This window comes from Lissotriton helveticus, chromosome 5_1 (assembly GCF_964261635.1).
Source record: "Lissotriton helveticus chromosome 5_1, aLisHel1.1, whole genome shotgun sequence".
Classification (NCBI taxonomy): Eukaryota; Metazoa; Chordata; class Amphibia; order Caudata; family Salamandridae; genus Lissotriton; species Lissotriton helveticus.
This window is the reverse complement of record NC_136065.1, coordinates 1,406,443,836-1,406,458,747: the sequence shown is the minus strand read 5'-3', so window position 1 is coordinate 1,406,458,747 and position 14,912 is coordinate 1,406,443,836. Positions and strand designations below refer to the sequence as shown.

The 14,912-nt window shown below is 44.1% G+C and overlaps 1 protein-coding gene across 1 annotated transcript in view; it reads right to left on the bottom strand.

Annotated features, from left to right (window-relative positions):
• The window catches only part of DENND2C (DENN domain containing 2C), a 354,222-nt gene extending 343,091 nt beyond the window's left edge, over positions 1–11,131 (bottom strand). The window contains exon 1 of the mRNA XM_078644389.1: positions 10,807–11,131. The gene's annotated coding sequence lies outside the window, so the exon portion shown is untranslated. The remainder of the gene's footprint in view (positions 1–10,806) is intronic.
• Positions 11,132–14,912: the final 3,781 nt, after the last annotated feature.

Sequence of the window (14,912 nt, the reverse complement as noted above, 5' to 3'; positions counted from 1 at the left end):
CAATCGGTGGTCTATTGGGAGAATATCTGCCCTAAGTCTGATGTTCTGTTCGCTGGAAAGACTGCAAGAAGGACCTTCTGGGGAAGCAACGATCTAGATTGGCATAAAATGGAAGAACTTTAACAGACTATTTGCTGACTTATTTATTAAATCTCTCATCTCTAAAGCATGTTCCAAACCTGAAATCTGGTTTTAGGATACACTTGTAATGACACATTAACTTCAACTTCAAATATTTTGCAAACATACACAATGTTGACACATTTTAAATTGCTCTTCATATCTTTTTAATATGTTCTTCCAGGTATAACATGTGTATGTGTGGCATGTGGTCTCACTAGTCGCAGGACAGTGATGCTGAATAGGTTACTCGTGTTATATTGTTGACCTGTATCTCACATGTGCACTTTCGGCCTGTCCTTATTGGTGACCTGGGATTATGAACACTGCCTTTTAGTGCTCACCACGAGCTTGTACCATACTTTGCTAGCGATATGAACAAATATAATGTTGCAAATGTTACAAATGTAAAGGTTCCTTGCTTTGCTATATATAAACAAATATAAAAGTTGTAAATGTAATGCAAATGTAAAGGTTCGCTACTTTACTATATATAAGCAAATGTAAAGAGAGGCCCCATGTCGATCATGCTGTCTGTATTCAATTGGTGTTTTTCCAAGTCTCGAAATAATGCATGTGCCAACAATACTGGACATTTACTACAACATTCACTTGTGAATCATTCAGGGAAACGTCTCATGGTGACTCAGCGGGTACATTTTGCAATGATACCATATGCCTAAAATATCACCCTGGCACGTGATAAAAAACAAGAGAGGGACAAAGGGGTCAAATATACTCTAAAACATGAAAAGTACAGACAACGACAAATTATTCCGAGGTTTTAACCAATCAGATGCAACTGTAACACATTTCAAAACGAAATACACTTGTTCTTTAACACCATATATAGCTACAAAAATGTGCCAAACAAACGAAAGCACAAGGCAACAACTAATTTGTATCGGAATATTGATGTCGGTCTCCAAAGTGTGCAAACATAGCCATGTATTCTAAGCAGGCAACTGAACTAGCCTTTGATAGGTCTGATTCACACTAAGCTCATAATACAAAATAATGTTCTCTTCTTGTACTGGCTTGAACTCCTTTCCCAAACCTGTATGGCAGATGAAATAGCTGAAGGCCAATTCCAGCCACTGGTACATTGCAAAAGATCCAGAGGCTTTTTAGTGTGCAACAAAGTGCACTGATACCCGACAACCGTGTCTTAAAATTGCCATAAGAAGCTCAATTATAACTCCTCTACTACACAGCATGAAGAGCACCATCCCAGAATCATACCTGCAGGTAGTGTTGCTGGGACTTGTCCTTCCCAGGATAGTCTATGGGAATGCCTACCTGAAGACCATTCCAAAAACCCAGCTTGCACCGCTGTGAACAATTCCACACAGAGGTGCCAGGCCACTTTCAGGCTTACACTGTGTCAATCACAGCACTTTGATCTTTACTTCATTAGCCTGACACCCAATCCAAACATGATGCATCTCGAGATGGCCTGTCTGACTTACAAATCGGTCTGCCTCGAAAACCAGGAAGTAATGGAAAACAAACGTATTTATTATTTATTTATTTAGAAGTTTTCTATAGCGCTAACAAGACCCGAAGGTATCAGAGCGCTTCACAGTAGAGGGCATGAAAAAGAGAACAACATGAAACAAACCCAATAAAAGCAATCAGCGAGAGATAATTTGGAAAGAAGAAAAGTTCGGACAGCAGGGCTTCTTGGTACTGGATTCAGCATTACCGCATGGATTCTGAGACGTTTGCAGCTCCAAGTTATCCACAACCAAGGGAGAGGATAAGGCACAAGGATTTAAGTTGGCTCTTGAATTCTGCATAGGACGGTATAGTTCTGATGTGCGGGGGGATGGCGTTCCATATTTTGGGGGCATTTCCTGAGAAAGAGCAGTCCGCAGTTCTCTTCCTTCTGGTTTTTGGTAGGATGAGCAGCAAGGAATTAGAGCTTCTCAAATTTCTGGCTTGACCTGCTTTTTTGAGCTTGTTAGCCAGGTATTCCGGTTTGCCGGTGTGGAGGGCCTTGTGGGTTAGGCAGGCCGTTCTGAAGGTACTTCGCATTTCCGCAGGGAGCCATTCGAGTTCTTTGAGTGCCGGGCAGATGTGGTCATATTTTTTGCAGCCTGTGATCATTCTCGCTGCCGCGTGAAGTGTTGTTTTTAGTGGTGCCAGGTGCGATTTGGGGATGCCTGTTAGGATTGAGTTCCCATAGTCCAGTCTTGATAGAACTAGAGATTGCGTGGCTAGTTTGAGGTCCTTGTTGGGAATGTAAGGTTTAATTTTGTTCAAAAGTCTGAGGTTGAAGAATGCGCTTTTCGCCGAGTTCTTAATGTGGTTTGTCAGGGTTAGTTTGGGGTCTAGGGTGAAGCCCAGGGATTTAACGGAGTCGGCTAGCGTGAGGTTACCTTTGAGAGCATCGATCGACTTTAGCCACTCGGTGATTTGAGGGTTATCTTCTTTGTTTGAGATGAGGAGTGTTTCTGTCTTATCAGGGTTGAGTTTCAGGTGATTCTTTGTCAGCCAGTCTTGAACTTCATTTAGGACATCGTTGAGTCTGTGGATGTCTTTCAGAGAGGAGGTTTCCAGGTAAATCTGCGTGTCATCCGCGTAGAGGTGGAAGTGGATGTTGGCGTTCCTGAGTAACTTGGCGAGTGGTTCCATGTAGATGTTAAAGAGCTGGGGGGAGAGCACTGATCCTTGAGGGACACCCTTGTTGACTTGCTGGGTATCGGAGGTGAAGTTCTTGATTTTTATTAGTTGCGAACGGTTATGTAAAAAGGAGGAAAACCACTTGAGAACTACCTCACCAAGGCGGCTCTTTCTTGAAGAGTCGTGATGAGGAGCTTGTGGTCCACCGTGTCGAACGCTGCTGAGAGATCAAGGAGTATGAGGAGGCAGCACTTGTCAGCGTCAAGAGATCCATGGATGTCGTCTATGATGTTCAGCATCGCGGTTTCAGTGCGGCGGCCTTGTCTGAAGCCAGATTGGAGGGGGTCCAGGAGATTGATGTTGTCCAGATGTTGCGTCAGTTGCAGGAGTACACAGCGTTCAAGTGTTTTCGAGAGTAAAGGCAGGTTGAATATCGGTCTGAAATTGTTCAAGTCAGTTGAGTCGAGACCGGGTTTTTTCAGAAGAGGAGTGACTTGTCCCATTTTTAGACAGTCGGGGACCACACCGCTTTGTAAGGAGCTGTTTATGATTCTTCCCCAGATGGGCGCTAAGGTAAGCTTCATTTTTTTGATTAAAGATGGGGGAATGGGGTCTGAAATGTGTGCTGAAGGTTTGGAGGTCGAGATCAGCGCGATTATCTCAGTTTCCTGGACAGGGCGAAAGCTTAGCCAGGGGGAGGGAAAGGAGTCGGATGGGAGTGCCACTGGGGTGGCCGAGTAGCTCTTCTGGAGGTGTGGGTTGTTGATGTCTAGAGATAGTTCGATTTTTAGGACTTTATCGTTGAAGAAGTTGGCAAAGTTGTCACAGAGTTCTTTGGAAGCCTGTAGGGTTGAGGGCAGGGGCTTTGTTGTTTGTTGTCTGATTATGTTGTAGAGTTCTTTGGGTCTGTTTTTGGATTTGACCAATGCCTCGCGGAAGAAGCTGGATTTCTTGTTTTTGATATGGTTGTTGTACTTCCTACGGGCTGATTTTAGTTGAAGGCGGAGAATGGCGGTTGGGTTGTTTCTCCACTTTCTTTCTTTGGTTCTCAGGTTTCTTCTTTCTGCGTTGAGGTCCGCAGTGAACCAGGTTCTGGATGGAGTGGCTCGGCTTCTTTTGAGTTTTAGAGGAGCTAGATTGTCAAGTATGGAGACTACCCCCGAGTTATAGTGGTCGACAAGGTCGTTGGTCGAAAGGTGCATTGTGTTATTTGGAAGAAGTGCGCTTAGTTGACCTTCCAGGATGTCTTGGGGTACTTGGGAGAGGTTTCTCGACCATTTAGGGGGGTCTTGCGGAGGTTTAAGCGAGATGATGGGATGATTGATGTGGAATAAGATCATGTGGTGATCTGACCAGTCAACTGGTAGTATGTGGTTGACCGTGATAGAATTCTTTTGGGCAATGATGGCATCCAATGTGGCTCCTTTGTAATGAGTCTCCTCAGTACAGTGTTGGGTGAGGTTGTTCTCATCAAGGAGGCTGGATAGCGATTTGATTAGAGGGTTATGAGTCTCATTCCATCGGATGTTCAGATCACCAAGAATTAAGTTTTTGGAGTCGCCAAGTGTGTCTTGTGCAATCAGGTTTGATAGTTGTTCTCCAAACTCGTTGTTTCTGCCCGGGGGGGTGATAGAGTAGGTGGCACAGTAGAGAGTCGTTGTCTTTTGTCTTGATGACGGTGGATAGGCATTCAAAGGAGTCATACTCGAAGGAGGAGGTTTCTGTGATGCTCCAGCTGTCCTTGTGGATGATAGCGACCCCACCTCCTCGTTGTTTAATCCTATCTTTGGAGATGAGGGTGAAGCCGGGTGGAACCAGCATGTCTAGGCAGGGAGAGGATGTCTTATTAAGCCAAGTCTCCGTGAGGAACGCAACGCCAATGTCATGTGTGAGGATGGCTTCGGCTAAGTCCGTTGCGTGTAGTGAGGCCGATCTGCAGTTGATTAGGAGGCAGTTGGTGAATTTCTCCTGATTGCTGGTGGTTCCCTCTTTAGTCTCTCTAGGTATAGCGGTGAGGACTGGTAATCTCTGTGTTTTGACGATGGGTAGGTCTTTCCGGTGACCTGTGATGACTTGGATTTTGGATTTGGGTGACTCCGTAGTGGAGGAGTCATAGGTGGCGGCTAGTAAGGCTGCTTCCCTGTCTGACATAGGAGCTTCTGATCTAAGCGGCCTGGCGGTCGGGTGATTTGAACAAACTCGGGAGACATGGGGCACTACACAGTACAGAGCGCATCCATCTGTAAACCCCCAGCTTCTACTAACACCAAACCTTCAACTCCTCTTTCTCAGGCAGTACTTTAAGAATCTAGGCGTCTCTTCAAAGTGAACACATCACATTTATAATAAACCTCACTCTGTATGGTGGCAGAGGAAAATAGCAAAGGCACTGTGGATACTGCTAAAGGGTATGATCTTGTGCTCTTCATAAGGTGGTTATGTAATGAATGACTCTATTTATTCCGCTTTCTGAGACAGGAGAATACCAGCATATGAAAAATGAGATATTTTACTCCCTTAGTGCTTGTTGCTGCTACTGATATGTTGTACCTGTATGCTGTCACAATTTTACAATAAACAGCTATTTAAAATATAGAAGAGACCCTCCTCTACGAGAGATACTGCATTGGGAAATCCTAAGCAATATTTCCACGTTGCTCATCCTACTCCACATCTGCCACATGTAACTCCATTAGAATCCCACATAACCAGCATTTCCAAAAATAACCATAATAGCTATCTGAATGAATGAATTCCACAGTGCCAGTGCCTAAATGTTTAAGGCTTGTCACAGGCATTCATGTGAATGTTTCCTACTGAGACTTCATTCCACTACTAGTCCTCCATCATGTTCTTTGCTTACCCCAGAATTCCCTAGTGAGGATATCTGCTGCTCAACCAGTGGCCACAGCATTAGATATTACACCGTATAGGCACATGCCACTTCATCTTAGAGGCCTGGAATACTATGCTTCTCAAGCACAAACCGCCCCATTCAAACAGAGGTATACAGGCATCAACACCTAATTTAAATGACAAGCCTGGACCTTATTCAATTATTTTAATAATGTCTTCATTTGCCCCAATCACTAGCTCCATCATATCAATAGACCAATATTAACAAATAAAAGGCTTAACTGGCCTCACAACTGTTGGTGGAAATCCTCTCAAAGCCACCTACAATTAAATTTAAAAGAACCACCCACATTTCTTACCTCAGTTTACCACACAAGCATCCATCTTTTTTCCAAGGCCCCCTCCCGAACACTGACATACAGAAGAGCCATGTCAACCTTGACCAAAATCTTCCCAGCAAACTACAAGAATTATGTATATCTGAATTATAGGTTTCTCTAAAGCACAAGCTAAACTAGGAGGAAACAACGTGCTGTACATAAGTGATGGAGGTGGAGATGGAAGATTTCTCAATATTGTAGAATTGGCGGTGGCGCTCAATGTGTACAGCCCATGGGATTGAGAAGAGATTATGTACCTATTAATGGCAGACAAGCTGTTCATTTTGAAGAGGCTGTATTGCTGGTACCATACAGCCTAGATTGTTTTGAGTCGATTCAGTATTTTCTGTGAAAAGGGGTGCAAATGCATCCAGGTTTATGTCAGTGCCAATTCCTCGACTTTTACTTTTTCAAGGCTATTGTTCTGGTGGATAAACTCAGTTTTTGTGACATTCAGATACACTTTTGACATCCGTCCTGAATGAGTGTGAGACAACCTTTGAGCGGGTTAATGTTGTTGCCAGTTGAGACTGTGCTTTCATTTACAGGACACACATCAGTAGAACCTAAGTGTAACTGGCCTCACTTCTGCTCATCCATTGGAAGGCCGCTCTGCTTCAGCTAAGCCCACTCCACCATCGACTCGTTCAACCACCCCTTCCACCTACCCAAACCTCACACCCATCTTATTATGAACAAACCTGCTCCATGGAGATACTCATTTTTTGTTTATATTTGTATGGAAGATGACTGAATTTATATCCACATAAGATTCTAAAGCTTCAACCACTGATTAAAGTTATCCTAACCTGTATACATCTATGCCGTTTTCTTGTTTACCTACACCTAGAAAAGACAACACTCACTATGTACAGTGCTAATGTGCCTTCAAGTTAGTAAATAGACTAGTGGACGGAGGATAAAAAAGAAATATGTCTATTGTGATAATTGTAAGGACATGAGGATATACCTAAGAGGGGATGAAAAGTAGGCTGAGGTTTGGAACCCAGTAAATGGCACTAGTAAATAACAAATAGGATTCAGATAAATCACACCAGTATTCAGTTCCCTCTATAATTAAAATGCCCAGTTTATTTCTGCATTCATCATTTTTGCATGCATTAGATGCACTCTGCAGGAGTATAGGATTTTGTCATAAATTACCTCCTGATAATAAGAACACAATAATACAAGTTTATGTCTGTTGGTCCTTTGTAGAATACGGGATTTCGTGTGCTGCCTGACTATTTGCAGGACATTTTACCAAATGTATATAGGCTAGCAAATAAAACTGTCCTAAAAAGAAAATTACTAATCATTTAAAAAAAAAATTATATTGTATTTTGGGACAGCAACTCTTATTAGTGGTTGATGCTAAATTATTTGCACGAATGTGACATGTTCTTATGGCTATGCGTGTCACAACAGAGGGCTCATGGATACAACAATGATGCGAATTAATGGCTGTAATCAGTGATCTATTGTGTGCATACAGTAAACCGTGCGACCTTTTTACCAGTGATTCACCATTCTGTGGGTGTGAATGGGGCCTCTGTTCTCCTCCCGCTCCCGTCCATGGCCAGCACTGGTGGCGACTGTATCAAGTCGGAGAGTGAGTTACTGTTTGGTTTCATTCATGTGCTTGGAAGGGCCTGCTGTTTACATCCTCCTCTGGGCCTGTTTGCCACTGCCCCCGCGCGCTCTCGTGCCCTTGTGTTACCGTGCTTGTAAAGCCCGCCAGCTAACCGTTCTCGAGGGGGACACCTCTCGAGGCAGCTCGCGCTGGGACACAGCTGCCTTTTCTTCTTGTATCATGCAAATGAGGCCAAACATTGGTTAACTCACAGGGCACCGCGGGCTCGAATGGACATGTTAATGAGAGCCATTTGCCTCAGATCTCCCGCGGCATCAGGTGGCTGAGGGGACACCTCTCAGCAGGCGCCTGCCCTGATGACTTGTGGCCGCCACTAACGCCCCACGTGTTTCCTTTTCTTTCACGTAAGTGTGCTGGGGGAGGTGCCCTCGCCGGTGCTTTGCATAGACTGGCATGCCCACTTTAAGCCACTTCAGGGCACTACACTATGATAAAGGGTTACTATACTCATATAGTAGTGACGTGAGGTAAGCATTTCTTTCTGAACTTCAAGTGTAACCTGAAGACTGGAGGCTTGGACCCCGGCCATTCGATAGCGCCCTGATATACTGATTCCATATATGCCCTAGAAATATTCCTATCTTGAAAGCCCCAACATACTCGTGCACTCGAGTGGATGGTACAACTTACATATTGCTCTATTTTCCCACTGCAAGAAAATGACGATTAAGATGCGCCATGTTGTCCAAAGCACTGCAGTGGGAAGTGGAGGCTTGCCAGCCATGCTATGAGATTTCTATGCCTGGGATGGAAACTTACAATATATGGTTAATTACTGGCGATATACTTTCTCTGACAAGGCAGCAGTAAACCTGGGTTTGAAAAGCCCGACATCTCTAAGCTTGCCTCCCACCCAAAGGCACAGTGGGCCACCGAAAGCGAAATATAAGGGTGTAACCAGTCAGAGATGCCAATTCAAACATGGCCTGCAATCAACGTGTGCGGCTGCTGGGATGCGGAGCTGCACGCACATGGATACAGTTATATATGCAAAAAAACAAGAATGACTTGCAATTTCCCTTCACAGAGTTCAGAAGTTTACAAAAACAGCAATGGTTGCAGATTTCAAGGTGGAAGAACATAGAACCATTTGAACATGCTTTCTATCGCACCAGCAGTGGTGTCCTATTTACTCTAAAATGCATTAAATTAAGATTAAAGAATTACGGACTCCACCTGGCTAAATCTGCAAACTACAGAACAATACCAAAGGATTACCTCCAGGGCCCTCCCACCTGGTAAACTCATTGATGAGGCAGTTTGTCCCAGATCTCAACCTTCATAGAATAAACCAGGTTACAGTTAGATAGTCGGCACGGATTCACACCTAAAAGAAGCACTGAATCATGATAAATCTATCTCAGGGACAATCTCAAGAACCCGGTAGACACCAATGCAGTTAACACAGCACTCAGCCTGTCCTGAGCACATAGCACAGTACACCACCAACTACTAGCCCAAACCCCGTGCTCCAGGGCTCAGCTTTCAACTGGATAAAAAGTTCTCACAACCTCCTTACAACTCTTCACTTTCACCAGTGAGTAGGCATTGCAGAAGAGTCATCAATTGTCTAATGTTTCTCTAGCCCCCCTCACCCCCGGATCTTGAGAATGACCTCAACCTTATTCAATAGAATTATTCCAATGACTTCCAGACGATTTTAAACTGGAATGTCCATCAGATGTCAAGACATCAGGACTCAACAAATAAGGCAGTGGAACAATGGATGCTAGAGACACATCTCAAAGTTTAAAACTGGACTACTCACCCATGGATATTGGCAACGTTATAACGCTAGTCCTCCTGGCCCTGAAACTGGGAAAGCAACCAATAATAACAAAATGTGATATTGTGGAACTCCAGGTAGAATGCTGCGAATGCTGGTACCCGGCATATTCCTTAGGGAGCAAAGGGTTCTTAGAAAGTAGAGAGAGAACTGCTTTCACTTGGTGAGCTGACTCAGTGAAGATAGGATGCACTAGCTTGTTGAGGTGTTTAAGTTGTACTCAAATAAATAAACATCACGAAACTTAGTGTGTTGCGTCCCTACTTCCACACAAGAGAAGGAACACTTCTTCTTGTAATCATTGACTCCAGCCTCTCACTTCAATATAGAGCTAACAAAGTGATGAGAGATTCATTTGCATTTGGAAAATACTATGATGTATCTTCACATATGTGGAGGCTCTCACACAGGATACATTCATCACTTGCCACACTGCTGTCACTTCAAGACTATGCGGCGTACATTGGATTCTCTACAAAATGTATTAGCAAGCTCTTCAAAGAATGGAGCGCACATCCATCTTGAACACACTACCCCTGCTCTCAAGGCATTACACTAGTTACCAGTTGGTAGAATGATATGCTTCAAAGTCCTTTTCAATGCACAGTGGATGGTACATGGTGGGGTACCAACCTTATTACAATTCAGACTGTTTGTACAACCAAAGTGAAAACCTCAGACCGAGCTGGTCCCACTCCTGGTAATGGCCCTATTTCCACAAAACTACATAGGTGGAATCACCATATCAGTAAAACATGCAAACTGTGAAATATACTCCCAAAGAAAATAAATACGAGCATTCTGACATATGCACGACACCAAAACTCAACAACTGTAGATAACACATCAGCCCACACCCTTCTCACATCCCCGTGCCACAGAAGTAGTAAGGGTCCACTTGAACATCTAGGGTCCTGGCAAGGGGTGGGAAAGCGTTGTACAATGGTCACCATAGAAACAAATAGGAAACCTGTGCAGTAGCAAAATATGAATTACACAATTTTCCTCCCCATACATAATTATTGTACACAGTATGTATACGTACAGTTAAGAACATTATAGCAAGCTAGCACTGTACCTGTTGCCCGTATATTACTTCAAAGTATCTAAAGGCAATGCTCTTTAAACAATGTCTCAGTCATAAAGCTCCAAGTTACCAGACGGCTGGCTTTACATTATAGCAGCAAGTTGCTGCCTTATCCCCGTGAAGAGAATACAGTACACATGTGCGACAACGGAAGCCTGACAGTAGATCTCACGACACGTGCGTCTCAATGGGAGGCACGAAGGGTCTGTGCTGGGAACGCGACGGCGTTTCTGAGCATGAACCCTTAATTTTACGCTTTTCACAGCACTGTTTCTTGGCACTAGCCATGTATACTTACAGTTGCCGGCGCCTTGCTCGGTGGCAGGAGTCTCTCCTCGCCGTATCCTGCTTGACGTGGAAGGCAGCTGCGGTGCACAGTTCTCCAGAGGCTGAGCTAAATCGGAGTGTAACTGTGAGTAGAGCCTCTCCCTGCAGCGACTCCACTCGAGGGGCTGGATGGTACGAGTTCCTCGCTCTTTGCTTGCAGCCCATGTGCACACGTTCCGGGGTCCAAAAAAGTGCCAACAAAAGCGATCCTCAGTGCGAGAGAAGGGAGGTAGAGGGACCCCGTTTCCTCGTTTCCGGCTGCATCTCCCACCTTTACTCCCGTCCCGGAGCCGTCTAAAAGGAGGGAGAATGCTGCGGGTAAACACCGGCGGTCGTCAGCTGACGCTGCAATTTACATAAGTAAACGCTGCACCACTTAAACCAATCTCTTTCGTTTTTGCCGTGTTCAGTAACTCGAGCCCGTCAATGGTAGTATTTTCCCAGGATGACCCGCGGACCCGTATTTTGCGAGAATGTAGTGGGGTGTATGAGTCACACTGATGTAAACAACAATTTATACAGGTATGCGCTATTTGGGACAATACACAATCCTTAGGCGTTCTCATACAACGTGGATGCGAAGGCATTAGAGCGCTCTACATGAGCAGTAGATTCCAATACACAAAGTCATTTTTTTTAAGTTTCACAGATTCATCTTCTACAACAAATCTTGGCCAATGGACTTTACCTCCGACTACTACAATAGCAGAGCTCTAAATATGTTTCATGTTCTAAATATGTTTCTTGTCGTGACGTGAGTACTCTTCCCAGTCCTGATTTGTATGATGGTTTGGATTGATAGCGCAGCTGTCGCTAAACAATTATGCCAGCATCACTACCTCAGCAGAGAAATGCTTTGACTCCACCCACGTTGCGAGCCAGGGGTACGATTTTTTTGATTTGACAGAAGTGTTGTGCTTCCACAAAAAGGTGCTTGCCCTTGAGCCAGCTGTGATCATTTTGTTTATTTATCTAGCTGTTTTAGCTTGACATTTAAGGGGCATAAACATCACAGTGTAATGCTATTCAAGTGTCTTAGGTAACTAGATAATGTATGTTGTTTTTCTCAGGCAGCAGCACAGATGGGGGAAGGACAGTCATTAGTGCTCCTCAGTGTCAATCTGATTCAAACTTGACGACTAATCTTGGAAATTGAAATATTTCTACTATGGCAGGCAGATAGCCATCCTGTTTTGGGTGGCTGCGGTATGCATCTGTTCGACTTGTCTGCTTTGGCAATGGATTGAGTTATGGGACCAAAGGTGGTGTTGTGAATTTGAATAATTCTATCAACCATAGCCAGTGGCAATACCATTGTGAAAAGATGTCGTCCCAAGTCCTTTGAGTGGTGGTATTTTGCACCTGCTATTATTTTGTACATGTAGACCAGCATCGATTTAATTGCAGTGGTTGAGTTGCAGCAGAACAAGTTCAAGAACAAGCACTCTCCTGTGACGTAGAAGAAGGAGAATAACACTCCAGGCAGTAACCCTACATAGGACATCCCTGTCTTTGTGAAAGCATTGTCATGTAGTAGTAGAGAAGAATGACCTCTGTTTTGGCTGTGTATGTACATACTCCTTCACAAAAAAGAGCTTTAGAGGGAAAAGCTAAAGCCAGATCACCCTCCACTCATCCATTTTAATTCTGGGACATACTGTCCTGTATAGTTCACTGGGTTCTTCTGCTTTGGAAATATACCTTTCTAGTCTTTCACTTCTCTGGTCTCTTTACTGGACACAAATTCTGCCTTTTCAGTGAGAAAGCAACCGATGATGATAGACGTGGGCATGCTGTTAAGAACCTGCCAGTAGCTCCTTTGGTATAGCGTACGTGAGGTGCTTTTTCACTCTTTCACTGATGTTTGATGTGTCATTTTTGATGTGTATTATACTCACCTATCTTGGTTAAGATCATATGTTTGCGGAGTGTTCTGATTAACACTATTTTAAGAAATGTGAATGTTTAGGGTAGCTAGGATTGGCTTAGACTGGAAAAAATTTCCAGCAGTTGGGTGAAGATAGATATCCCTTAAAACACCTTTCCACTGTAAAAAATCAATGCTACCCCTTCAAAAGCCAGGTCTTTGTTGTTTAAATGTGTATGTACATAGGCAGGTTGTATTCATCCAGCCCTGGATGTGCAAGTAGCAGCCTGGGTTCTATGGGTGGGTGTCAGTTTACTAACGTAACTTGAGATGACGTTATGTGTTATACAGTGGCGCTGGAAATTGAGGTGCAGGAGGTGATGCAATACTCTTACACCGCCCACCCCGGTAGCCTTAATGGAATTCAGATGGAGAAATGTAAATAAAGAGCACAACATTTATTAGTACTGAAGCATATACTGTGCGTGCAAGTAAAAACTGTCACGACAGGCAACTTAGTTTGAGAAACTGCTACTAATTCTTTGAAGGGGAGATGTGTTTACTGATCCTTTCCTGACTAAGAATTTAGAGTGTTTTATAACTTTTATAATGTTCTTGCTGAAGTACAGATTAACACATCCAGAGGTTTTCTAACACCTAAAGACACATACTTGCTCTACAAAGTAAAGAGCAAATATATCACAATATGTAACAGCAGCATTGAACAAAATTGTGTCAGGATGCCATGGGTCTAGTGAATGGACCGAAACAGGCATCTTAAGCCTTGGTTAAGTAGTAAAAACTGGCATAACTGGGGCGTACAGTGCCCCTCATTGTTCTGGTCCCTGGACCCTGGTGCAGCACTATTAATAACTACACCCATTCGCATGGATATCCCAGCAGTGGGACTTTATTGTTGTCTATGATGTTTCTGAGGTTTCTGGGTAGCATGCAGGGTGGGGGAGAGGAGGGTAATGGGTCCAAGGTCCTAGGTCTGTGGGTACCCAGGTGGAGTCCCATGGCGAGGCGGTCTTCCTGAAGCCTACCAACTCAGTCTTGTCCAAGTTCAAATTGGGGCAATTGGATTTGATCCAGTTGGCCACTTCTGTCATGCATGTGGTGAACTTGTTCCTGGTGTTCGTTGCTTTGTCCGAGAGGGACTATATCAGTTGCATATTATCAGCATGAGGATGTTTATGTTGTGAGCTCATATTAAGTTGGCCAGCAGGATCATGCAAATGTTGAAAAGCATTGAACTGAGTAAGGAACCCTTCGGGACTCCACAAATAGGTCCTAGTGAGGGCATGTTGACGGTTTGGATTCTTCGGGAAAGGAAGTAGCAGATCCATTCGAGGACAAGTCTCTGGATGCCTGCTTTGTGGAGTTGTTGGATTAGTATGGGGTAGGAGATGGCGTTAAAAGTTGCTGATAGGTCTAGAAGGATAAGGGATGTAGTTTCTACCCTGGGTTAACCGGATGACTTCCATTGCTGCTTTAAGGGTGGTTTCAAAGCTGTGGTTGAGTCTGAATACTGATTGTGTAGTGCAGAGAAGCTAGTGTTTAGCAGGGTGGTCAGAGAGGCACATGTTCATGGCTTTTTCCAGGACTTTGGTTGGGTAGAGAAGGAGGGTTATCAGTCAGTAATTGGCATGTTTGTTCAGGCCAGGCAAGGGTTTCTTTAGGAGGGTGTTGACGGCTTGTTTCCATAGTTCTCCTGTACTGATGGAGGTGTTGAGGAGAGGCATGAAGGCCTTGCTGATAGGGATTGCTCATTTGTAGAAGTCATGGTGAGGGCAAGGCTCTGCTTGGACCCCAGAACAAATGATTGTCGTGGTTTCCACTGTGCTAACTAATAGTGTCCCATGTGGTGATTGTGGTGACTTATTTTGTCACCGGGAGACTTCTGGAGAAGGCCACGGGGTCCAGTTGTGGGAAGAGTTCCTTTATGTGGTTGTGATTTTGCAGCAAAAGAAGTTTGAAAGGCAAATACACAGATCTTCTGCTGCATTGACGTTTCCGTTGACTGTTGTGGGTGTGGCTAAATAACCACAAGGAAAACAATTCCATGCAGATGGATGGCTCACAGGACTTCAGGCAATAGAACAGAATAGGTTTGCATATCTGACTCTGCAGAGCAAACCCATTTTAAAGTAGAAGGCTATGATCTAATATCTCCTTCAGAGGATTAGCCCATGCACACAATTCCTAGA